Below are 24962 nucleotides of genomic sequence, written 5' to 3' on the forward strand. Positions count from 1 at the left end.
CCATCAAATTGAGCTAACGGAAGAATCAAAAAAATTCACAGCCTTTATTACACCCATGAGTCTCTTCCAGTATAGAAGAATGCCGTTTGGGTTAGCTTCTGCTGCTTCTGTTTTTCAGCGTGTAATGTTTCAGATTTTTAGAGATCTTGATTCTTTTGTTAAGTGCTTTCAGGATGACATTCTGATTTTTTCTAAAAATGCTGTTGAGCATTCTGTCCACCTTGATGAAGTATGTTCTAGATTGCAAAACTATGGTCTCACTCTTAAAGCACATAAATGCAATTTGTTTAGGAGATCAGTGGAGTATTTGGGGCATACTCTTTCGGGAGAAGGTTTGGTTCCAAAGAAATCTAATGTTGAAACCATTCTTAATGCCCCAGCTCCTAGTACTAAGGAACAGCTTCTGTCCTTCTCTGGCATGTGCGAGTATTACAGCAAATTTGTGGCTAATTTTGCTACCAAAATGGAGCCCTTGAGGAAACTTTTGAGACAAAAGAATGAGTTTGTTTGGGACACAGAGCAAGAAAAGGCTTTCACTGAGATTAAAAAGGACATTGTCAATTCACCAACTTTAAGACCCTTTAGGATGGGCAAGAAGTGTATCATTACTACGGATGCAAGTTTATACGGATTGGGGTGTGTGCTGTCTCAAACAGATGGTGTGTTGGAGTGGAATGTTGCTTTTTCCTCCAGGACGCTGAGCGAGACAGAGCGCAGGTATGCTGTCATTGAGCGAGAGCTACTGTCATGTGTGTGGGCCATTGAACATTATAGGATCTACATTTGGGGAAGTAAGTTCATTTTGAGAACTGATCACAAGCCCCTTGTCCATATTCTATCAGTGGGAGGAGGTTGGAATTCTACAGCGAGGATTGCACGTTTGACATCAAAACTGCAGGAATATAGCTTTACGGTGGAATACATACCTGGAAAAAAAAATGTCACTGCTGATTGTCTATCACGCCTTCCTTGTGTTAGTTTGGTTGACAGCGTTAATGGGTCTAAAGATGTTGATTTTGTTTCTAGTTTGCAGGATTTCGTTGATACTCGGTATCAGGATATCACCGAACAATTTTGGATCAAGTGTCAGGATGATAAGTTAATTACTTTAAGGAAATACCTTTTAGAAGGTTGGCCCAGCAAAGCCAATATCAGAGAGGATATTGTGCCGTTTTTTAATGTTGCTGATGAATTGTTCTGTGAAGGGAATTTAGTCTTTAAAGGTGATAAGTGTGTTCCACCGGTTGGAGTTCAGGATTTGATACTCAAGTTGGCGCATAAAACCCATCCTGGAATTTCTGCCATGAAGCGTCTTATTAGGTTGAACTTTTGGTGGCCAGGTTTGGACAGGTTTGTAGATCGTGTGGTTAGAGAGTGCAGTGAGTGTTGTGATAAGGACAAGATGTTGAAGGTTTTTGTTCCACCCCTTAAACCGGTAGTGTGGCCTGAATTTCCGTGGAATAAAATTGCCTTTGATATTTCTGGTCCGTTTCATATTCTACCTGAGTCTTCTCGTTTTGCTCTTGTAATTATTGATTACCATTCAAAATGGCCAGAAGTAAAATTTGTGTCCAAAGTCACTTCTGAGGTCATTATTTTGTTCTTTAAGGAAGTATTCTCTAGAGAAGGTTGCCCTTCTGTTTTGGTGTCAGACAACGGAGTGCAATTGGTCTCGTCAGAGATGCAGTCATTTTTACTGTCTTGTAATATCAGACATGTTAGAACTTCTCTCTATGAACCGCATGAGAACGGTCAGGTTGAGCGTTTCAACCGAGTGTGAAAGAACTTTGTTGTTGATGCTATTAAGGAAAAGGGTAATTGGTTGAATGAGCTCAGAGAGAAACTTTGGAATTACCGCATAACTCCTCACACTACTACAGAAGTTAGTCCTTTCAAACTTCTTAAAGGGAGAGATCCAGCTTCTGTTATTTGTCCTTGGTGGTTCAAGGAGAAGTGTAGGGGTTTTGGTGAGGATGTTGTGGATGTCAAGGTTATTGCGGACAGGGTTTCTTGTAAATAGAATAAGTCTGCTGTGTGGTATAACAAGAAGTGGGAGGCAAGAGAGCATGGTTTGGCTGTTGGAGATTGGGTTAAGATTCTGAAACCTGCTTTTGTTAGCAAGGGCATGTGCAGGTATGGTAGACTCATTCAGGTTAAGAATGTTTTTAATAACTCTGTTATCACGCAAGATGGAAAAGTCTGGAATGTAAGCAAGGTTACATCCAGCATGGTGCCAATGCTTATTCTTATTCTCAAAGTTGTTCTGGTTCTGCACCAGATCAGTTTACCGGGCCTTCTCCTGATTCAGTTGCTTCTAGAATCAAGGAGGATTTCCGGATTCGGAGGAGACCCATGTCTTTACGAGACTATGTTGCCTTTTTGTTTTTTTTTATTTCATGGGGGAGATGTGTTACATCTTGTATTATATTCCTTCCCCTTTAATGGCATGAGACCTGTTTGCTCTTTGTTCTAGTTCTGTGTTCTCCACAGAACTTTCCTGATGATGCATTCTGCATCTTTGAGTCAGTTGCATCTGGACTCTGAAGCCCTATGTTATGATGCTGTGCTGCTGAATAAATCTCCTTAAATTTAACCTGTTTCCTGCATTATTACAAACGTTTAATGGAATACCATCTAATGGCCTAACAAACCGTATGTATGAAAAATAAAAAAACCTATGGAGGGGTTAATTTGCTATTCTGAGCTGGTGGTAACGTGCTTAAGGAAAGCGGTCCTACAGAGACGTTAACCAGTATTTGAACAAGTGATTGCAGCTCAGTGCCTACCTGTATATCAGCGCCGCGCGACTCTCTGCAGACTACCCCTGCATTCCAGCGAGGCGCGCAACGCGATCCGGTCAGCCCTGGAATGCTCTGGGGACAAGACCTGGCCGCGCACACAACGTTATCCTATGGGGAAACGCTGCGCGCGGCCTGGTCTTGTCTCACTTCGGTGTTCTCAGACTGCTGAGACGCCGACAATAGTTCTCTGGTGAGAACGCGCTTTCAGCGCGTTACTAGCCGAGACCTAAAAAGGCCTAGGCCCCTTTTTTTCTTTTGCAACGCATAACTTTCGTTATGTAAAAAAGGACCAAACTTTTCCCGTAGCCAATCAGAGGCACCCACCCTCTAGAACCCTCCTGAGAGAACCTCTTGCCCCTCAGATTTTCTGCCGGCACGTTGTGCTAGGGAGTCTCCTTTGAGCTCTGCTCAAAATCTGGATTTCTAACTTTGTAGAAGGTTCATATTCTGGCTATTTCTTCTGGATTAGAGAAATTATAATCTACTTCTCACGAATTGATTATGCTAACTCGTTATTTGTGGGTATCCCAGCATATCAAGTAAAAAATCTCCAACTTATTCAGAATCCGGCAGCCAGGTTGGTCTATGGACTGCCTAAATCCACTCACACAAAGCCCCTGTTAAAGAGCCTCCATTGGCTCCCCGTGGCTCAGCGCAGCCTTTTCAAGCTGGGCTGCCTGATTCATAAAGCTCTTTCCTCTCAGGGACCGCCTTTATCTCTTCCCTTTTACATCGACATGTCCCTCAGCGTGACCTCCGTTCATCCACTCACAATCTTCTCACTCCTTGCCCCTTCAGGCAAAAAATCATGGAGGGTTGCGGTTTTCTTCACAGGCCCCCCTTTTCTGGAATTCTCTTCCCCTTGCACTGCGTCTTCTTCCCTCCCATGTTCATTTCAGAAAATCCTTGAAAACTTGGCTCTTTTCGTCTGTATATAACCGAGTTCCTCAGACTAGGTTCAGACAGCTCCTCCTCCCCAGCGCCAAGATACCGTAGGTGAACGTGCACTTGATAAATACCATTTACCATACCATACCATACTTCTCATCTACATTCCTGAAAATGACTGGAAAGGAGAAAAAGGGTCTGTTTAGAGCCTGTGCCACCTGCTCTAAAAAGAGACTCTACACGGATGACCCAAATGAAGACTGTATATATTATCTTTACCCGGACCACCAAGCAAAGGATTGCAAGGTATGTCGCACTTTCTCTAGTAAGACCCTTAGAGATCGTGAAGGACGCCTTTTGATTTGGCTTCAGAAGATCAAGGCCATAAAGTAGGTGGTTTCTAGTGATAGTGACCAGGAATCCTCCACTTCTTCGAGGAGATCTCGGAAAAGTTCAAGATCTCCTCAGGCTCATTCATCAGGAGACCATCCTGAGAAGGCCCTAAAAAAGACCAGCCAAGGGTCTTCGGGGCGTAGTCCTTCAAAATCTCCTCAGAAAAAATTAAAGGAGAATAAAGGACTCAGTTTAAAAGAGAAAGAATCAAAAAGAGCTGCTTCTAAGCCTTCAAATACACCACCTTTGGCTCCGGCATCATTCAAGAAGCCATCCTCTAGTATTCCTGAGGAGAAGTTGAAAAAATCTACATCGTGGACAGGAGCGTCAACAACACCGTCGACGAAGAAATCATCGACGATGGCGACGACTAAGGTACAAGAATTACCATTAGTGGTATTGGAGTCAGCGACGACAGGAGCGTCGACGACGGAGGCGGCGACAGCGAAGGCGTCGACGACAGGAGCGTCGACGACAGGAGTGTCGACGACCACAGTGTTGAGGCCGGTGGCATCGTCGACGACTATGAGGACGACGACGGCAGTGTCGACGACTGGATCGTCGTCGACGGTGATGACAATGAGGTCATCGACGGGAACGTCGACGACTATTACTATGTCGTCCATGAGGAGTGGATCTATGGCACTGACAACAGCTTCGTCGACGGTGGTAACGACGACTATCTTGTCGACGGGCTCGTCGAGGAGACAAACCCCGGAAAAGAGCAGGAAGAAGATCACACCAGCAGTAACTTCTCCAAGTAAGATTACGCCATTAGTCCTGTCGCACCTTTTGGAGGAAGAAGAGTCAGAAGATGAGGGGCCCTTTGGGTATGCCACAAGACCATCGGAGCTCCATGTAAAATGTCAGAATGAGGATGATGAGGAAGGGTATGAAGAATACCACCGCTACCAACAAGAAACACAGGAACAGATGGTAGCAATGCCATCATCCATGTTGACGGATTTACAATCTATGTTGGCAGATTATAAACGGCGGTTTCCTACGTCAGGAGTTTCTCAGGACATTCCACCTTCACGTCCTCGTTCAATTCCGACCACTCCAGTCGGCAGCACTGAAAACCTGCTGGATACTGCTCCGCTGACACCTCGGGTCCGACAGCAGCAGGATCCTGTGACAACAGATGATGATGACGACCGCGAAGAAGGGGAGCTACCAGAACCCAACAGAGAATGGGATGATTATTTGATTCCTTCTCCGCCCACCCAGGTACCACATAGCCATCCTCCAATCGCACAGCAGGTGCCTTCATTTTGTGGTTGTATCCATTCATTAGCAATGTGCATCCCCTCTCATTTAGCTTGACATTGGCACCTCAGGTCTTCACCAAGATGATGGCAGTAGTTGTAACGCATCTGTGCCGGATGGGATGCTGGGGAGTCTCTGTATTCCTGTACCTCAACAATTGGCTGGCGGAGGCAGGTTCGTTGCAGCTGATGTCTGACGACTTGAGTGCCATGGTGTCACTGCTCTTCAACTTGGGATTTCTCATCAACTTGCAGAAGTTGCACCTTGAGCTCGCTGAGCACCTCAATTTTATCATAGCCGAGCTGATACAACATCCCTCAGATTCTTCCCTCCTCCCCAAAGGTTCAGGGAATTCCCGCTAAGCTCCTGATTTTTTGGGGGATGAGTTCTTTTTCCAGCTCAGACAATCCCGTACCTTTGGGGCCCCGTGCATCCGGTTAGTCAGCTACGCATATCGGCATATGAAGGCCATCCAGTCGCAGTGGGCTAAGAGTCGGGGCATTGTGACAAACATGATGCGGGGTGACATGCGTGGGAGACCATTTTGTCCACCTCTGGCAGTAGCCACAGTGGTAACAAATGCCTCAATCCTAGGTTGGATGCACATATGGGGGCATTAAAGACTAGAGGCCTTTTGTCCCTTAAGGAGCAGAGGTTCCACATCAGTTTGCTCGAGCTCCATACTATCCGTCTAACCTTAAAAGATGCTCCTGCCCTCCATCTGCAGCACTCTGTGTTGGTCCTTACAGACAACAAAGCGGCTATTTTGTATGCTAACAAGCAGGGGTGTTGGCTCGCACACCTTGCGCCTGGAAACACTAAAGTTATAGCCTAGACACAAGCTCACAAGGTCTGGCTTGTTGTCAACCGCCTGGTGGGTTCCTTGAATGTGCGAGCAGACCATCTCAATCCCCGCCACCAGGCAATCCTGGAGCAACAGTTTTACCCAGAGGTAATTCAAGACAAATTTGCTCTGTTGGGCACTCCTCCAGTGCCTTTCTTCATGCCCCTAAACACACGTTGCATATATTCTGTTCAGTTCCTGCTGCAGGGGCCATGTTCTCTCTGACATGGGGCATCTCACTCCATTATGTTGTCCTACATATCAGGTGAATTCCTTGGTTCTGAGGAACCTGCGTCGTGACAGGGTGCAGATGATTTGATTACACCGTACTGACCTCTCAGGGTATAATAAACAGATCTGCATCAGACAAACTTGCCCCTTCATGCCTGGAGGTTGAGTTTGACAAATGTAGTGCATTTAACCTATGAATGGAAGGAATGGATATCAAATTGTCAGGGCACTGTCTTAACATGAAATCTGAGTATTCTGGAAACTGGTCCCATTTTTCTTCTTATTGTGCTGGGTATGGTCGGAATCCCTTTAAGGCACCTCTTTCCAATGTGTTCAGCTATGCACTTTCCTTAGCCCGACAAGACCTTGCTGTGGGTACATTTAAAGGGTATCTCCTGGCTACTTTTTTCCCTGATCAATTCTGGATTTTTTAATCAACAATTGTTATGAAGATGCTTAAAGGGTTGGCATATTTCATCCTTTGCACATCATAAGATGACTGTGGGACCGTCATTTGATGCTCACTTTTCTGATGGGTTCCCTGTTCGAGCCTTTAATATTCTATCTTTTACCTGTCTTTGCCTATCTTTACTTCTGTCCCTTCCCTGCCTCTGTCCCACCTCTTGTGTGTGTGTGCACGCGCGTGTGGCACTCTCTGTGCGCAGTGGAATGTTGATCAAGGGAGGGGCAGGAGCCGTTGGCTAACAGGCATTCCTGTGAGGGCTGGCAATAAAGAAGGTTGAATTGTACCCATCACGTCTTCCTGCTTCAGCTGTATTTATGGGATACATCACAGCAGTGTGGTGAAGGCTGGTTGCCGTTCCGATCTTCGACGCTGCAAGGTGAGGGGGGGGGTGTCAGTCGACGACTCCCGATTACCAGCAGTTGTTGTGTCGGGTGATCTACACTCAAGGGGCATCTAACCCTGACTAGGCCTGACACGTGGCCCTAGAATAAACTCAGCCAGACACTGGGAATAAAGTTGCTTGGTCGGTCGGCGCGCATCTCTGAACGCCCTCGCACGTGCTCGACCTCTTTTTATTATAGGGCGGTCACATGACCAACTTGTCCGTCCCTCCGGACCTCGGGGGCGGACCCTCGGGAACACAACATTCCTCCTAAAACAAGGAAACAACAAAAACCAAGAACCAACTGCAAAACCACAAACACGGTCTGATCAAACCCATTGTCTTGATAGCTTCAGGACCGATACCTTCAGCGTCTTTCAAAATGCCAGCGCATTCAGTTCAAACATTGCGTGCATATATGTAAATTAGAACAGCCTTACGTAAAGTAGTCTCTCAGCCAGCCGGAGGGGGTGGGGTTGGCACGTAACTGGCGTTGGGACCCCCTCTGAGTCATCAGCTCTGTTCCAGCCTCCACCTCGTGTCTTGGCGCCTCGCTGTCGGCCCCCTCCGGATCTGGGGCCTCATCCAGGGCCTCCGTGGCTCCGCCCACATCCTCACTAGAAACCTGCTGCTCGTCACGGGGCCTGACCTCGGGCTGAGATGTTGATTCACCAGGCGGCAACGTAGTTGCAGTTTCGGTTTCTCTGTCGCCTTGCTGGCGCCTTGGCTCGCTGCTCGACGGGTAATAGAGCTTGAAGTGAGACACGTTGCGAGTCACCCTGTCTCGTCCTCGAGTTGCTGTGATGCGAGTGCCCTTCACACCACTGACTCTCCATGGTCGCTTTTCATAACTGAGCTTGAACTTGCCACCAGTGGCCCGATTCTTGATGAGCACGAGGTCACCTCTTTTGAAGTGGGGGGCCACAGCCCTACGTTTCTTGCTGATCTGGTCATAGGTAGAACGTCTCCTCCTTTCTACTGTATGTTCATCTATCAGTTCAGGTGCCCACTGGGGGTGATGGGGAATGGAGTCCGTTATTACCCGCCCTAGGAGAAGATGTGCAGGAGCTACCCCCGTTGTGGAGTGCGGGGTCTGACGGTAGCTACGGAGGAAAGTGAAAATGGCCATTTCCACTGACTGTCCTTTGTCATGTGCAATGCGGATTACCTTGTTTAAGGTTCTCATGAACCGCTTGGCCTCCCCGTTGGCTTGAGGCCACCTCGGGGTGATGCGCCTGTGACGGGTTCCTAGGGACGAGAGGTATTCCGCAAAGTCTTGGCCCTGGAAGGGCGGTCCATTATCCGTTCTGAGTTCTCTCATAGCTCCATGGGTGGCAATGATCTTCTCCATTTTGGGAATCACACAGTCGGCACTGGTGCCGGTGACGATTTCGACCTCAGGATATTTGGAGTGGTCGTCGATCATCACTAGCGTGTGCCGTCCATCTGGAAGGCTGCCAAAGTCCATGCTGACCCTTTCCCAGGGGCCTCGGGGCCTGGGTTCCACAATGATGGGGGCTTCGCGGGGGCTGTCGCCCGTAGTTTGGCAAGCCGTGCATGTGCGCACCACAGTTTCCACCATATCGTCCATGAGCGGGAACCACACCTTTGTCCGCAGTCGGGCCTTTGTCTTAACCATTCCCTGGTGCCCTACGTGCGCCAGCTGAATTACTCGGCTTGTCAAAGCCGTCGGGATCACCAGGCGATGCCCTCGCAGGAGGCACCCCGCCTCGTCCTCGTTCAGTTCAGCCCTCACGTGGTACAGTCCGTCCATGATTTTCTGTGCCTCGGGTGTGAGTACCTTCCAGCTCTCCTTGGCTTTCTGCCAGTTAGCCGTCCGGAGCAGATCCTTGGCCCGCTGTATGCAGGCATCCTGAGCCGTGGCGCTCACAACCTCTTCCAGGGATATGGGGCGCGGGCATGATCTGGCCACGACCCATCGCACATAGGCCTCCGTCTCTTCAGCTTCCTCCATCTCCTCTGGGGTGGCCGCCCGGGGGTGTCGTGACAGATAATCCGCCGGATTCTTTGCCCCTGGCTGGTACTCAATGGCACAGTTGTACTCCTGCAATTGCAAAATCCACTTTTCAATTCTAGGGGGTGGCTTGGATGTGGTACCTGAGAACAGCGACAGCAGCGGCTTGTGGTCTGTTACTACTGTGAATGGCTTGCCGTATACGTATAAATGAAAGTGCCGGCATCCCCAATGAATCGCGATGGCCTCTTTTTCAATTTGGGAATACCTTTGTTCAGTGTCCGTGAGGGACCGGCTGGCAAAGGCGACAGGGGCCCAGTCTATCTCGTCTCGGGCTCTCTGCATCAGAACAGCCCCCAATCCCGCCGGTCCGGCATCTACTGCAATAAGAGTGGAATGTCTTGGGTCAAAAAACGCCCGCGTGGTGTTGCTGGACAGCGCACTCTTGATGTTTTGGAATGCCCTTTCCTGCTCCGGTCCACAGTTCCATGGCGTGGAGTCTTTGGTTAAATCACGTAGAGGGAGGGTCAGGTTGGCTAGGTCTCTTATGAAGCGGCCACAGTAATTCACCATCCCGAGAAAGCTTCGGACTTCCGTGACGGTCGTGGGCGGAGGTGCATCCTTGATGTCCTTGACCTTGTCAGGATCAGGATTGACGCCATCGGCCGAGAACACGTAGCCGAAAAACCCTAGTTTGGTTTGGAGAAACTCGCATTTGTCTCGGTGCAGAGTGAGTCCAGCGCTGCGGAGCCTGCGGAACACCTGTGCCAAGCGTTGGTTGTGCTCGGGAATTGTCCTTGCGTGCACCATGATGTCGTCACTGACATTGATCACCCCCGGTATGCCAGTAATGAGCTCTTGGATAACATTCTGGAACACCTCGGCGGCACTGGATATCCCGAAGCTTAGCTTGGTGTACCTGCGCAGTCCAATGTGGGTGGAGAACGTCGTAATGTTCCGGGATTCTTTATCCAGCACGAGCTGATGGTATCCCGCCCTGAGGTCCAGCTTGGAAAACCACCGGGCCCCGGCCATTTCTCCGATCAAGTCATCGATCGTGGGGGTGATGTGTCGTTCCCGTTTGATGGCCGAATTGGGGAGGCGCATGTCCACGCATATCCGGACCGCTCCCGGCTGTTTTGGTTTCCTGGTGACCACGATGGGCGATACCCAGGGGGTGGGTCCGGACACCTTCTCAATGATGCCCGCGGCTTCCAGTTTCTGTAGTTCTTCCTCAACTAGTGGTCTTAGATGAAACGCAACCCGCCGGTGTCGCAGGGCCACCGGTTGGACAGTGGGGTCCACATGCAGGTGTATTTCCCGACCCTTGAAGCGGCCAATCCCTTCGAACAGGTCCGAAAAGTCTGCGATCAGTTGCTGCACTGATTCCTCGTGCACCCCAAGCGCAAAAGAGACCACTCCCAAGTCTTCTGCCGTCCGACAACTCAGGAGCATGCCTTGGCCTTCCTCCGACACGAAGATGTTGGCACGCGTGATTTTGTCTCCGTGCCGGACTGCTGCTTTAAACTTTCCTCGAATGCGGAGGGGCACGTCCTGGCCGTAGGCAAAAACGGTAATCGGAGTGGAGCGGAGACTGGGTGGAGTAGCCATACTTCCGTAGAGGGACGCACTCATAAGATTTATTGAGGCGCCCGTGTCCACCGTTGCCATGATGTCCTGATCGGCTATTTGTATTGCACACTGCGGTAGTGTCCTTGTGCGTCGGGTGGCCGTGCCGATCATGTGCACCTTGTGTACGGACCGCTCCTCCTCGTCGTCGTCCATATCACTGTTGCTGGGTCCTCCTTCCGCGCCTTCAGGCTCCGCCACCGCGTGTACGGTCTGGCGGGGCTTGCTGAACTTTTTGGACCGGCACACCTTTTCAAAATGGTTAATTTTCCCGCACCCGGAGCATATCTTGCCCCGTGCTGGACACTCTGGCGCCGGGTGTCTCGGGCCTCCACAGTAACCACATGATTGCGCCGAAGCTCCGCCCTGCGGAGTTGTTGTTCGCTTCACCCATTTGGGCTGTGGGCGGACTTGCAGTTTGTTCACCGGTTCCACTTTCATGTTGGCCTGTAGAGCTGCTTCCATGTGGGCTGCCCTGGCCTTGGACAGCTCCTTCGTGCGGCCCAGCGTGAGGATGTCTGGGAGGGGTTTCCCCGACTCCTCCAGAATTCTCTCACGTAGCTTAGCAGAAGCGCAACCCTGAATGATCTGGCCTCTGATTTCCTCCGTGACGTCCTGAAATCCACACGTTAGTGCCAGTTTCTTCAATCGAGAGTGATAGGCGTCCAGCGATTCCTCCGGCAGTTGCCGCGCTTGCCTGAAGATAAACCGTTCATAGTCTTGGTTGGCCATGGGTTCAAAGTGCGCATTGAGCGCGTTTATGAGCGTGTGGTGGGTTTTGGGAGTTGCTTCCGTGAGGGTGCGGGCGATGGAATGAATGTCCTTGCCACCAAGGTGGAGGATCATGGCACGCTTCTGCTCCTTATGGACCTTGGTGGCCTCAAAGAATATGAAGAGCCGGTCCACCCATTCTTTCCACTTCGGTGCGAGTGTGGATGGCGCACCCTCCACCACAAATGGCTCAATGGGCGGAATGTTAGCCATCGCTTTAGACGCCCGGGAGTATGTCCGTGGGCAGCCGGGATATGATTCAGCGGCAGCCGGAGCGTCCGGCCCGTTGTGTCTTGGTGTGGATTATGCCCGTGCAGCCCAGTGCGGCGTGGCACCAAGGCGTAGGGTCCACGGAGGAAGCACCTCGCGCGACCAATCAGACTCCTGTGCGCCGCAGAAAGATGCAGGCCAGCGCCGCTCACCTGATGAGAGCCAGGGATCAGAGTATTTCCACCAGGCAGGCAGAGCGGGGGTGTGTGGTGGCAAGGCACGAGCACCGCGGACACACGGTAGTGCCCGCAGCCGCCTCACCCCAAGAGGGACACACACACGCACCCCAAGCGGGGGATCGATCACCACCCTCGTCGCCAATTGTTGTGTCGGGTGATCTACACTCAAGGGGCATCTAACCCTGACTAGGCCTGACACGTGGCCCTAGAATAAACTCAGCCAGACACTGGGAATAAAGTTGCTTGGTCGGTCGGCGCGTATCTCTGAACGCCCTCGCACGTGCTCGACCTCTTTTTATTATAGGGCGGTCACATGACCAACTTGTCCGTCCCTCCGGACCTCGGGGGCGGACCCTCGGGAACACAACAGCAGTTTCACGCCCATGCTGGCTGTTCGTTCCCCTGTCGCTTCCTGATTTGCCTTTGCCCCTTTCCTGCCAGCCCCTCGGAGGAGTGCAAAACAAAGGGTGAGTGAACAGGCTGAATTATTATTGGCTTTGGGTGATACATCAAGCAGACCCCGGAGGGAATTAAACCCTTACAAATAACTCTAAATTGTGCAATAGAGACATTTTGGCTATATTTACATTAATATTGGTGGAACTGCGTCATCGTGGCTAGTATAATGAATGCAGCGGCTATGCCCAGCACCTTTTTGGAAGTCCCTGGGCCACCTGCATAAAGTTGGACTCTGTGGATTAAATGTTTTGAAAAACATCTGGAGGCTATTGATTGAACTGAGTACGATCCAGCCAGGAAACAAGCCATGATGTATATTTGTTTGGGCAAGAGGGAAGAAGGTTGTTTGACCACATAACCCTTGTTGAAAAAGAGGGGAAGGATCAGAAGTGGAATGCATTAATTGAAGTCAAAATAAGAATTACTTTGATACCTCTATAAGCGTTATAATGGAAAGGTACAAGTTCTACTACAGGGACTAGGCACCAGGTGAGACAATCGATTCCTACGTTGCAACACCAAGGATATTGGCCACAACCTGTGCATTCAAAGACATGGATGAAATGATACACGATAAGGTGGTGATGCACACCACTTGTGTGAAGGTGCAAGAGAAGTTATTATGTCATAACAACCCGAGCCTGGAGAAAGTGATTTCAACCATTAAGAGCATGGAAAGGTCAGCCAAGGGAGTGAAGTTGCTGCGCAAACCTGACAGCAAACAAGGGAGTGTCAATCTAGTTCTTAAAGAAGAAGAGTCCACAACTAATCGACCCTGGAAGAACTACACCAAAAAAAAGAGCACATACCGCGGCAAGTCTAGCTGTTATCGTTGTGGATCCAGTACGCATGTGGCATCCAACGAAGAATGTCCTGTGTGGGGCACGGTCTGCAAGGGATGTGGAAAAATGGGGCATTTCCTTAAGGTTTGCAGGACATCACATTCAATGAAGGTTTACACAGTGAATGAATCCAAATCAGAGGAAGAATCTGATGAGAGTGAACTGTTAGAGAACTTGGTGTTGCTCGTGGTCCTCATCAACAGAGTAGACGTGCAGAACTAGCCCAGATGCAGTGTCTGTGTGAACGGAGAAAACGTTGAGGTGTTGGGGGACACTGGATCAAGAATTAGAATCTTGTAAAGGAAACCTACAATGATTAAAAGTGCAAGCAACGTTGGAGGCCTGCAGAGCAGTCCCAGGTGCCTATGGCGGACACAGAATAAAAATTGGAAGGAGTATTCAACGTGGATTTGTCATTCAAAGAAAAGAACCTTCACAAGAATTTTTGTAGTAGATTAGAATGTGAACATCCTTGGATGGTTGGAACAACAAAAACTGAAAATGATGATCAACCCATGCAAACATCTCTGTGTTTAGTATTCAAGAGGACGACTTGGAAGCTGTTCTCAAGGAATTCACAGGGGTGTTCAGCGAGCAATTGGGATGCTCAAAAGATTTAAAACATAAGATCATTCAGAGAAGTAATGCATACCCTGTGAAACAACATGTCAAACATACCATTGTCTGCCCTCGCTGAAGTTAAAGCCATTCTGGAAAGTTGGTTCCAAGATAGAATAATCGGGCCAATCAATGCGTCTGAATGGCTTTCGCCCGTGGTTATTGTGAAGAAAAAGAGTACTACGATCTTCTGTATCGACCTTTGTAAACTAAACCGCCATGTAGTAGCAGATTGTCAACCTCTTCCACTAATCAATGAGGTGGTGATGATGTTGGATCAGGTGAAGATCTTTGCAACGCTAGATTTCAGTGCAGCGTACCACCAAATACAGCCACATGAGGATTCAAAACAATATACAGCGTTTATCACTCCTGAAGGCGCATATCAATTTTGCAGATTACCTTTCGGGCTGTGTTCAGCATCTGCTGTATTTCAGCGTATAATAAATAAAGGAAGGTCCTGCAAAGGATTCAAGACTGTGGTCTCACCTTGCAAAAGGACAAATGCTAATTTCTCAAAATAACTGCAGAGTATTTAGGTCACCTCATTGATAAAACCAAAATCGTCCTTGATATCTGCAATCTGTTTGGCGCCAAACACAAAGAATAAGGAAGAACTTGCATCTTTCTTAGGCATGTGTGAATTCCACTCTAAGTTCATACAACATTACGCTACCAAAGTAGAACCACTACGAAAACTGATAAAAAGGGATGTAGAATTCATTTGGGATGATAAATGCGAGCAGAGCATATAGGTCATAAAAAAACAAGCACCATCACTACGATCATTCAACGAAAATTTGCAAAGTATTGTGAGAACAGATGCCAGCCAAATCAGGCTGGGAGCAGTGCTCACCCCAAAAATAGAAAAAGGGGAAAAAGTCATTGCATTCGCATCATGCAACCTAAGAGGCCCTGAGACAAAATATTCAGTAATTGAGGGCAAATTATTGGCTTGTGTTTGGGTAGTTACAAAGTTTAAGAGTATTCTGTGGTGCAAAGAATTCACCATCCGTACTGACCACAAGCCATTAGTCAGCATACAGGTAGGAAAGTGTTCTAGTCGTTTATAACATCAAAGAAGGGGGGGGTCTGAGGGAATATTTAACGACCAAACAATGCTACAACCCTAATCACTATGTAACTACCAACTAACAAGTAGCAGGGGGTCAGAACGTGGTTAATGGTGTGTGTCTATTAGGCAGTGATCTCAACTGTGACCATTAGACAGCGAAATCTATCACTGGGTACTCTCTTGATGCATAGAGAAATCCCCATCAGAATCCCAACCCGTACCGCCCTACATCATTTGGGAACCTTCACATAGCAAGTGGCACAGCAAAGGTTAAGGGAGAGATACTGGTAGCCCTCCATGGATCTCGATGTTGATGTATTTACCGTTGCCCTATGACATCCCTGGAACTACCAGAGGGTCCTTGGCTAAAAGTCGGCTTTGACTTTATTGGACCGATGAATGCTTTAAACTTAGATATGCGCTATGCCATAGTGATCATTGATTACTTCAGCAAGCGGATGCAAGTCAAATCTGTCACAACCTACCACGTGTGAAGTAGTGAGCTTCTTGAAGGAATTGTTTTGCAGAGAGGGTTTCCCACATCAGTTAGTCACCGATAACTGTGTGCAGTTTGTATCCTCTTGAGTTGGTTTCAATCATGAAAAAGAATGGCATAGAGCATGTGAGATCCTCTTTGAACAACCCACAAGGCAATGGATTGAGTAGGCCAATCGCCTGATTAAAGAAACCATCCAAATGGCTTTAAGATCTCACATCCCTGTTGAGGCAGCTCTCCGTACCAGGTTGTGATTATACCGCACCACTCCACACAACACCACTGGTAGAAGACCCTTTGAGTTAATCGAAGGTGGAGCAGCAATCGCACAATTGCAGCCATACTGGTCTTTGGCTTGGAAAAAATGGGAGAACGAGAATTACAGGGAAAAAGATCAAGATGAGAAGTCTGGTGAACAAATGCCAGAAGCACATGCACATTAATAACAACACTAAGAATGTGGTGAAGGAGATGTCTGTCAAGGCAGGTGATGTTGTGAGAGTGAAGTATCCTAAAAAAATAACTAACGTGAGCAAGTACAGTGAGACTAGGTGTGTGGTCAAAACCAAGAGTACTGCTGTCCTACTCGACAATGGTCAGTGGTGGAATGCATTGAATGTTGTTAGTACTAGGACCCCCGGAACCAGTGAGCAGGCATGATATGTTACAAAACAAAACATTAGAACCTTCAGGAAATGCAAGCAACAATGAACTGTGTGGGGCAAGCACTTCACCAGCCACTGCTGGGAATCACACCAAATGTACCTCCTCCTAGGCTTGTAACCAGTCCTGATGGCACTGTTCTGAGCAACAGAATGGTTGTTCCTCCTGTCAGATTTAAAGACTATGTAATGTACTATGAAATCTGAGTATTCTTGAAACTGGTCCCATTTTTCTTCTGAGTATGGTCTGAATCCCTTTAAGGCACCTCTTTCCAATGTGTTGAGCTTTGCATTTTCTTTAGCCCGACAAGACTTTCTGTGAGTACATTTAAAGGGTATCTCCTGGTTACTTTTTTCCCTGATCAATTCTGGATGTTTAAATCACCAATTGTTATGAGGATTCTTAAAGGGTTGACCTATTTCATCCTTTGCACATCAGATGACTGTGGGACCGTCATTTGATGCTCACGTAACTGATGGTTCCCTGTTTGAGCCCTTGCAGCGCTGACTTTTCCGGCTGTTGATGAGTAAAACAGTTTTCCTGATTGCCATTACCATAGCTAGCCAAGTTAACAAACTGTAGGCATTTTGTCTTCACTATCTATTTACATCTTGCTTTCTGAACAAGTGAGTAATAAGAATAAAAGCGTCATTCCTGCCAAAGGTGGCAGCTCTTCTCCACATGGGCCAGTGTCACCCTGCTGCATTTTATATGCTGCCTCACCCCACCAGGGACGATAAAGGCTCCAGCATCTGGAACCTCGAAGGGCTTTGAGCTTCTATGTGGACAGGACCTAGGTATATAGGATTGAGCTTCACCTGTTCGTTTGATATGTGCATACCAAAAAGAGTAGGGCCATTCAGAACAGGCCACTTTCCAGGTGGATTGTGTTCTACATTAGGATCTGCTATGCTCTTACCACGAAGTAGCCTTGAATGGATCATGACCCTTTCCAATAGTGTGAAAGCTGCTTCTATAGTGTTGTGCTGGGGTGTTCCTACTCTGGAAATCTACAATGGTACTGCTGGGCTTTGATCTTTCCCTTTATCAGACATTACTCCTTGATTCGGAAGTCTATAGAGATGGCCACTTAGTAAGATCTGTTCTGCTGGTCTTCTTGTTTGGGAGCCCCCCCCCCCCCCCGAAAATGCACATAGAAAGGGGGTGATGGAACACACACGCTTCCAATATTGACCAAATTGCAATACAGAGTGCCCATGGGCAGTCCAGCCCTTCACCAATACCTTCAGTGTGTGATAAGTGGACAAACCTACCAATTCACCGTGCTACCCTCTAGAGTCACCATGGCTCATGGGGTCTTCACCACGTTTCTACTGGTGGTGGCCGCTTATCTGTGCAGAGTGGGCATCAACCTTTTTCCATACCTCAGTGACTGGCTAATCAGTAGCAGCAGCTGTAGACAATGTTCAACACCCAGACAGCTCTGACCCTACTCCACAGTCTATGGTGCAATTAAATCCCATCTCGAACCCCAACAGATCAAGTCCGTCCCTGGATAGTGAACGCTGGATGTATGACTTTACAACGCGAAATATTACAACGCACTCCGTTACAACGCATTTTTTACAACGCAGGATCCATTACATCGCATGCCTTTACAACGCATGACATTACATAGCAGATGCTATTACAACGCATGCCATTACAATGTAAGTATAGGTAAGTATATTATTTTTAAAAAAAATGTAAATAATTTAAATGTAATTAATTAAATAAATTAAAATATTTTAAAATAATTATTTTGTACATATATTTAAGTTTGTTTTTAAAAGAACTTTTAATAATAAAGAACTATTTTTAATAAATAATACAATTATTCAAATTAATTTTTTTAATTAAATTAAAAGATTTATTTTAAAACTAAACCCTAACAAAACCCTGTACCCCAAAACCCAAACCCAGCCCTGAAACCTAAAAATACCCCTTTACCCCTAAACCCAAACCCAACCCTGAAACCTAAAAATACCCCTTTACCCCTAAACCCAAACCCAACCCTGAAACCTAAAAATACCCCTGTACCCCAAAACCCAAACCCAGCCCTGAAACCTAAAAATACCCCTTTACCCCTAAACCCAAACCCAACCCTGAAACCTAAAAATACCCCTGTACCCCAAAACCCAAACCCAGCCCTGAAACCTAAAAATACCCCTGTACCCCAAAACCCAAACCCAACTCTGAAACCTAAAAATACCCCTGTACCCCAAAACCCAAACCCAGCCCTGAAACCTAAAAATACCCCTGTACCCCAAAAGCCAAACCCAACTCTGAAACCTAAAAATACCCCTGTACCCCAAAACCAGCCCTGAAACCTAAAAATACCCCTGTACCCCAAAACCCAAACCCAGCCCTGAAACCTAAAAATACCCCTCTACCCCAAAACCCAAACCCAACCCTGAAACCTAAAAATACCCCTGTACCCCAAAACCCAAACCCAACTCTGAAACCTAAAAATACCCCTGTACCCCAAAACCCAAACCCAGCCCTGAAACCTAAAAATACCCCTGTACCCCAAAACCCAAACCCAACCCTGAAACCAAAAAATACCCCTGTACCCCAAAACCCAAACCCAGCCCTGAAACCTAAAAATACCCCTCTACCCCAAAACCCAAACCCAACCCTGAAACTTAAAAATACCCCTGTACCCCAAAACCCAAACCCAGCCCTGAAACCTAAAAATACCCCTATACCCCAAAACCCAAACCCAACCCTGAAACCTAAAATACCCCTGTACCCCAAAACCCAAACCCTGCCCTGAAACCTAAAAATACCCCTGTACCCCAAAACCCAAACCCAACCCTGAAACCTAAAAATACCCCGTACCCCAAAACCCAAACCCAGCCCTGAAACCTAAAAATACCCCTGTACCCCAAATCCCAAACCCAGCCCTGAAACCTAAAAATACCCCTGTACCCCAAAACCCAAACCCAACCCTGAAACCTAAAAATACCCCTGTACCCGAAAACCCAAACCCAGCCCTGAACCCTAAAAATACCCCTGTACCCCAAAACCCAAACCCAGCCCTGAACCCTAAAAATACCCCTGTACCCCAAAACCCAAACCCAGCCCTGAACCCTAAAAATACCCCTGTACCCCAAAACCCAAACCTAGCCCTGAACACTAAAAATACCCAAACACCCCAAAACATATACCTCAGTACCCCAAAACATATACTCCTACTTATTTTTTAAACTTACTTAAATTAATATATTTAATTTAAAATATAAAAAAACATAAATTAATATATTTATTTATTTTTAATATTTTTTAAATTAATTAAATAATGTTAAATAAAATATAAAATAAAATTATATACTTACCTATACTTACGTTGTAATGTCATGCGTTGTAATATCATCTGCTATGTAATGTCATGCGCTGTAAAGGCATGCGATGTAATGGATCCAGCGTTGTAAAAGTTGCGTTGTAATAGAAGTGCGTTGTAAAAGTTGCGATGTAACGGCTGTTTCCCGTGAACGCTATTACAAGGGAAGTGTATCGCAATTGGGAATGTCATTCCAACAGCTCCTACCTCTTTCGGTCAACTTGTTTGCGCACTATTAGAACTATAGCAACACTTTTCGGTATGATAGCATCCTAAAAGGCTAAAGGTGTTCTCAGTACACCTCCCAGGGGGCACTCAACATGTAAGAAGGGATGCTAAAGCTAAGCATGTACTCCCGACTGCACACTCTATACTTAAAAAGGGAGACACCATGACTTTCTCAGGTAATATCCTATGAGAAAGTAGATAACTAGTTAGGGTTGTTGCGAGACCTCACCAAGTAATGATGTTATTATTCCAGATCGGGTCCAGTTTATTTATTTTAATTTAAACATTAACTCAGTAGCTGTGGCACAGAGCAGTTATCCTTAACTCAAAGGAAGAACTAGAAACCTTTAATAATACCAAAGCAGTAAATAAGTCAAAAGCACAGCACCATAAAAAGCCCACTCAAATGTACAAAAAAAGTATACATTTGAAGAAGCAAGTAAAGAAAATGAATAAAAATCAAATCTGGGGAATCAAAGAAATAATTTTTAGGAGTTCTGGAGTTTTCTAGTGCTAAAAAGTGCAAGATCAGGTCAAGCAAAAGTTGAGGCCAGCTGAGAAGGAGTGCATGGGGGGATACAGGGAAAAGGTTTGTCCTGGAGAAAAATTCCCTTGTGACATTTTTTTTGGGAGGAATTTTCTCTTTGGCAGGGTTGTCTACGGACTGGATCCAATGGAGAACTCAACGACAGCGTTCCCGGTGAAATCCTCGATGTTTGGACTTTTTGGAAGTATAGCTGCTTTCAGCTGGGCAAACCTGCAAGAGGAACCTGACCAGTAATGTGACGACGGTAGCTGTGGTTCAGCAGTGGTCCTGTGATAGATTCTGGTTCTTTTATGAAAAAGGTTAAATGTTGCAGCCTTGAGGGGGAGAGAGTACACTCTATCACCTGCCAAGGGTCAGGATCTTTTGGACACCATTTGCTGAGCTGGGACTCAATCTCCCACAAGTCACCACGGTCCAGGGCAAATCCAGTCGGATTTGGACAGTTGGGGTCTTTGTTGCAGGCTTCTTGCAGTGTTCGTGTTCCTATGAGCTTAACAGGAGGCTAGTCTACTAGCCCTTGCAGACCACACTTCTGTCCTGGGTTCATGTGGGAGCAGGTCCAGCCCCTGAGGCTTCTCTCCACATGTAACACAGGCTCAGTCCTTCTTTTGAGTTCCTGTCCATTGGTTCAGCAGGTGTAGTTCTTCTGTTTTCCACAGGACCAGCAGTGTTCTGAAGAAGGTAAATACAAATGGAGTATTCCATTCTTTCAAATACCAAGAAATGAAACTGACAAAGCAGTAAGTCTGTAATGGGCTGAGCAAGCAGATCAGGGGTATCTGATTGCTCAGATGCAAGAGCTCTCACACACCCCGAGGGGGCCATACGTCATCATCGGGCAGCTCCTTGTTGGGCTGTGCTGCAATGCCCAATGGGTCCCTCGAGGGGGCTCTTGACCAGAGTGGAGGTGCAGTGTGTGTAGATTAGTGTAAGTGTGATGTAAAAATAACCGAGAGACCCTAAGGAGTTTTAATACATGAAACTTATTGTTATAAGTAAAAACAAGAGGTGACTGTGTTGGAGACAGTGATCCGGTACAAAAGTGAAAATATTGGTTAACATGTTTCTTGTCATAGATAGTCCCTGCCGAGCTGGGCAATTCATCAAGACCACATAATTTATTCTACTGATGATTTGGGGTTTAGTAGTGGTAATTAACAACAATACCCAATCACAATAATTCACCCTAAAAGTGTAGGATATACCTTAAAGAAACCTAAAATCCGACCCTATTTAAGTTAGCAAATGGCCCTTAGGTGATGGCAGAGACCCTACTAGCTGTGGAGTAAAAGGCTTCTAGCACGCTAGAAAAGCGGTGACCCACACCTTTCTGCCTGCTCCAGTGTGACTTATTGTGGTTTCATATTGTTATTTATTACCACTGCTATAACCCCAGTCACCTGTAGATTGTTACATGGCCCCGATAAATTGCCCAGATACTCAGGGACTATATATGGCAAGAAACATGTTGACCAACATTTTCACTTCTCTATGAGCTGTACCCAATCATTGTCTCCAACACAGCCACCTCTTCTTACAAAATGCCCCATGTATTAAAACTCCTTAGGGTCTCTCTTAGTTATTTTTACATCACACTTGCACCAAACTACACACACTGCACCTCCACTCACACTTCATCATGACTTCCTATTTTAAAAAGGCCCCGGGCAAAGGGCCCTCTCGAGGGGCCCGCTGGGCAAGGCAGCGCCGGCCCAAACGAGAAGCTGCCTGATGATGAAGTATGACACCCATCTGGGTGTGTAAGGGCTCTTGCTTCTTAGCAATCAGATCCCAGATCTGCTTGCTCAGGCCCCTCCTGGCTTACTGCTGTATCTGTTTCTTTTCTTAGTAACTTGAAGGAACTGCATACTTCATATGTATATAAGAACAGTTAGGTAGCTTATATGCTGGACCTAGACACACTCCCAGTTCCGACATTACTGTGTTCTTCTGAAGAAGGCAGCCAGGTTTGCCACTTTTATGCCTTGCAGTAGCCTGTGGGTGGGGAAGACTTTCTCACCTATAAGAGTAAAATTCCCATGGGCAACTCTACCCCCTCTTACATAACTTCTTTGTGGTTTGGCAATTAACAATCTCTCAATACATTGCTGTGCTCAAATCAAAGAAGTCCGATTTTTTTCCCCTTTGGTCAAAGCTATTGACAGACTCCTAAGGTGGGTCTTGGGGAATGCGGAACTTCCCCTGCAAAATCAGTTCTGATGCCGCTCTGGCTGCTTGGACAAAGGCAGGTGCAAAAACAACAATTGATGGACAGAATGCAGAACAATGTCATACGTGTTGTTGGTGATAAATGTGTTACATCGGTGTCGCTTTCAAGGACATGATGGAATGTTATGACACATACAAATTTTGAAATTTAAAAATGATGCTAAATAAATAGTGTTCACTTAAGATTTGTTGGCTAGGTGGTGCTAAAGAGTGGTTGAATAACCTATCTGGTCACTTTTCTGTTTTTCGAACTTTATAAAAGTGTCATTTTCAAATAGTAATTTCAACTCTGACTTTACCATCAGTTTGGAATTTAAATTATTATTTGAGTCCTTGAATCATGGTTTTAGCTATTCCCAAACTGAAATGATATATGATGAAGCATTATAATATAATCTAGCTCTTTACTATGGGAGAGCCAGCCGCGCCACAGTGAAAACTAGTTTGGAGGATTTTCAGTGTCTGGATATGTAAAACTTAAAAATGCATCCTACTTTTTAAATACCATGCACCCTGGCCTACGGGCACTTAGGACCTACTTCAGGGATGACTTATATAGATATTAAAAAGGAAGTCTATATAATTGTCTGAAATACCTGGGGATTTAGATAAGCCAGGCTCTGTGGGATATGCTCTATGACAATGTTCAACCAATTATAGATGATATGAAACATGAATTTCATAGGTGGCCGACTCTGTACCCAATCTTGTGAGGTAAATTCCAGATCATCAAAATGAATGTCATCCCTAAATGTTAACTATGTATTTGGTATGCTACCCAGTCCACCCATCAGTGCATTACACAAACCATTTCTCAGGTAATCTGGGGATCAGATAAACCACAGTTGAATAGTGCTAAGGTGTTTGCCACCTTTGCAAAGGGTGGCCTGCGCCGTCCACACTTGTCTCTGCATATATATTACACTTCAACTATGAACTATGGAAACCAGCACTCAGGGACAGCCGTTACGGTCACGCTAAAGGGGGCCTGTCAATAATACATATCAAACAACTTAAAAGGCCCAATCTCATGACTATCCATTGATGAAGACTGGCTACTTGGGGTAAAAAACAGTTCATGGCGGAATCAGCGTTCTCTTTTCCTTCTAAATGTGTACATTAACCCAAGTACGCGCACAAAAAAAGATCATCTGGCTCGTCTAACGGAAATTATGAGCGACATAGCAGTGGAACACCCCATCTCAGATTGTATTGTCACGGGAGACTTTAACACCAACTTATTCCAAGGTAAACTAGCAGACACTGAAGGACCTTTTTTATTTCCGATCGCAGAGGCTGTGACACAAACTAAACCACCCAATCAAGCTCACTGCGGACTGGGCGAACTCTGTGTGATGCGATTTTACAGTGCAGGTATTCTGATAATCAACGGCAGGTCAGCGGGTGACACCCCTCCAAACTGGTCTTGGACAAATGGCAGCAAGCAATCCTACCTGGACTACACCATCTGTAACTCAGCCCTGCTTCACTGTCTGGCCAGTTTTCGTATCCATCCACGAATCGAAAGGGACCATAGGCCCCAGCTCATATCCTTCATCTCAAAACCATTGAACCATAAACCTGCTCCTTTAACCTGCTGGGGAATATACACCGAGAACCTAAAGCGCCTCAAGTGGAGTGAAGACATCAGCCCGAACATCCTACAAGAAAGCATGGTCATCATAAGAGGCGGAATAGACCAAGATGCCTCACCGATTGCGACATGGTCAATGCTCTGCTCTCACCTGACCAACCTTTTTCCAGCAAAACAGCAGGCCCAAAGGCCAATCCAGCATCGCAAGTTCACATTGTCATCACAGGCGAAGTTACTCAAGAAAGCCAGAAACAACGCTTTGCGGCTACTTGCAAAATGCCCGGGGAATAGCGAATGCTTAAACCAATACCAAGCTGCTCAAAAGTCCTTCAGGCTGGCGGTGATTAAAGATAAACAGTCGCACAAAAACCAATTCTGGTGCAAATTGGTGTGGGAGAGCAAGAATAAAAACTCAAGAACATTTTGGGCCTTAATTAACCATACAAACTCGAGCACATCGAGCTTTGGATCAGCTAATATCCAAGAATCGGATTGGGCAACATTCCTCACCGATCACTTCAGGTCTTCAGAACACCAAGGACCAACAGGATACAGCCCGCCAAGAGAGACTGAGTGCTTATACCCTGTCAACGAGGTCCTTGAGGTGACTCAAGAAAGGGTTGCTACAGCAGTGACGAAAGCAAAATCAGACGGAGCACTGGGCCCAAACGGCCTGACACAGAGCCTGTTTAAATCTGACACAGCCTTCTGGTCAGTAACCCTAACAAACCTTTTTAATTATGCTTTGAACACTGCTACAATCCCTGATT

Source organism: Lissotriton vulgaris, chromosome 5 (genome assembly GCF_964263255.1).
Source record: "Lissotriton vulgaris chromosome 5, aLisVul1.2, whole genome shotgun sequence".
Classification (NCBI taxonomy): domain Eukaryota; kingdom Metazoa; phylum Chordata; class Amphibia; order Caudata; family Salamandridae; genus Lissotriton; species Lissotriton vulgaris.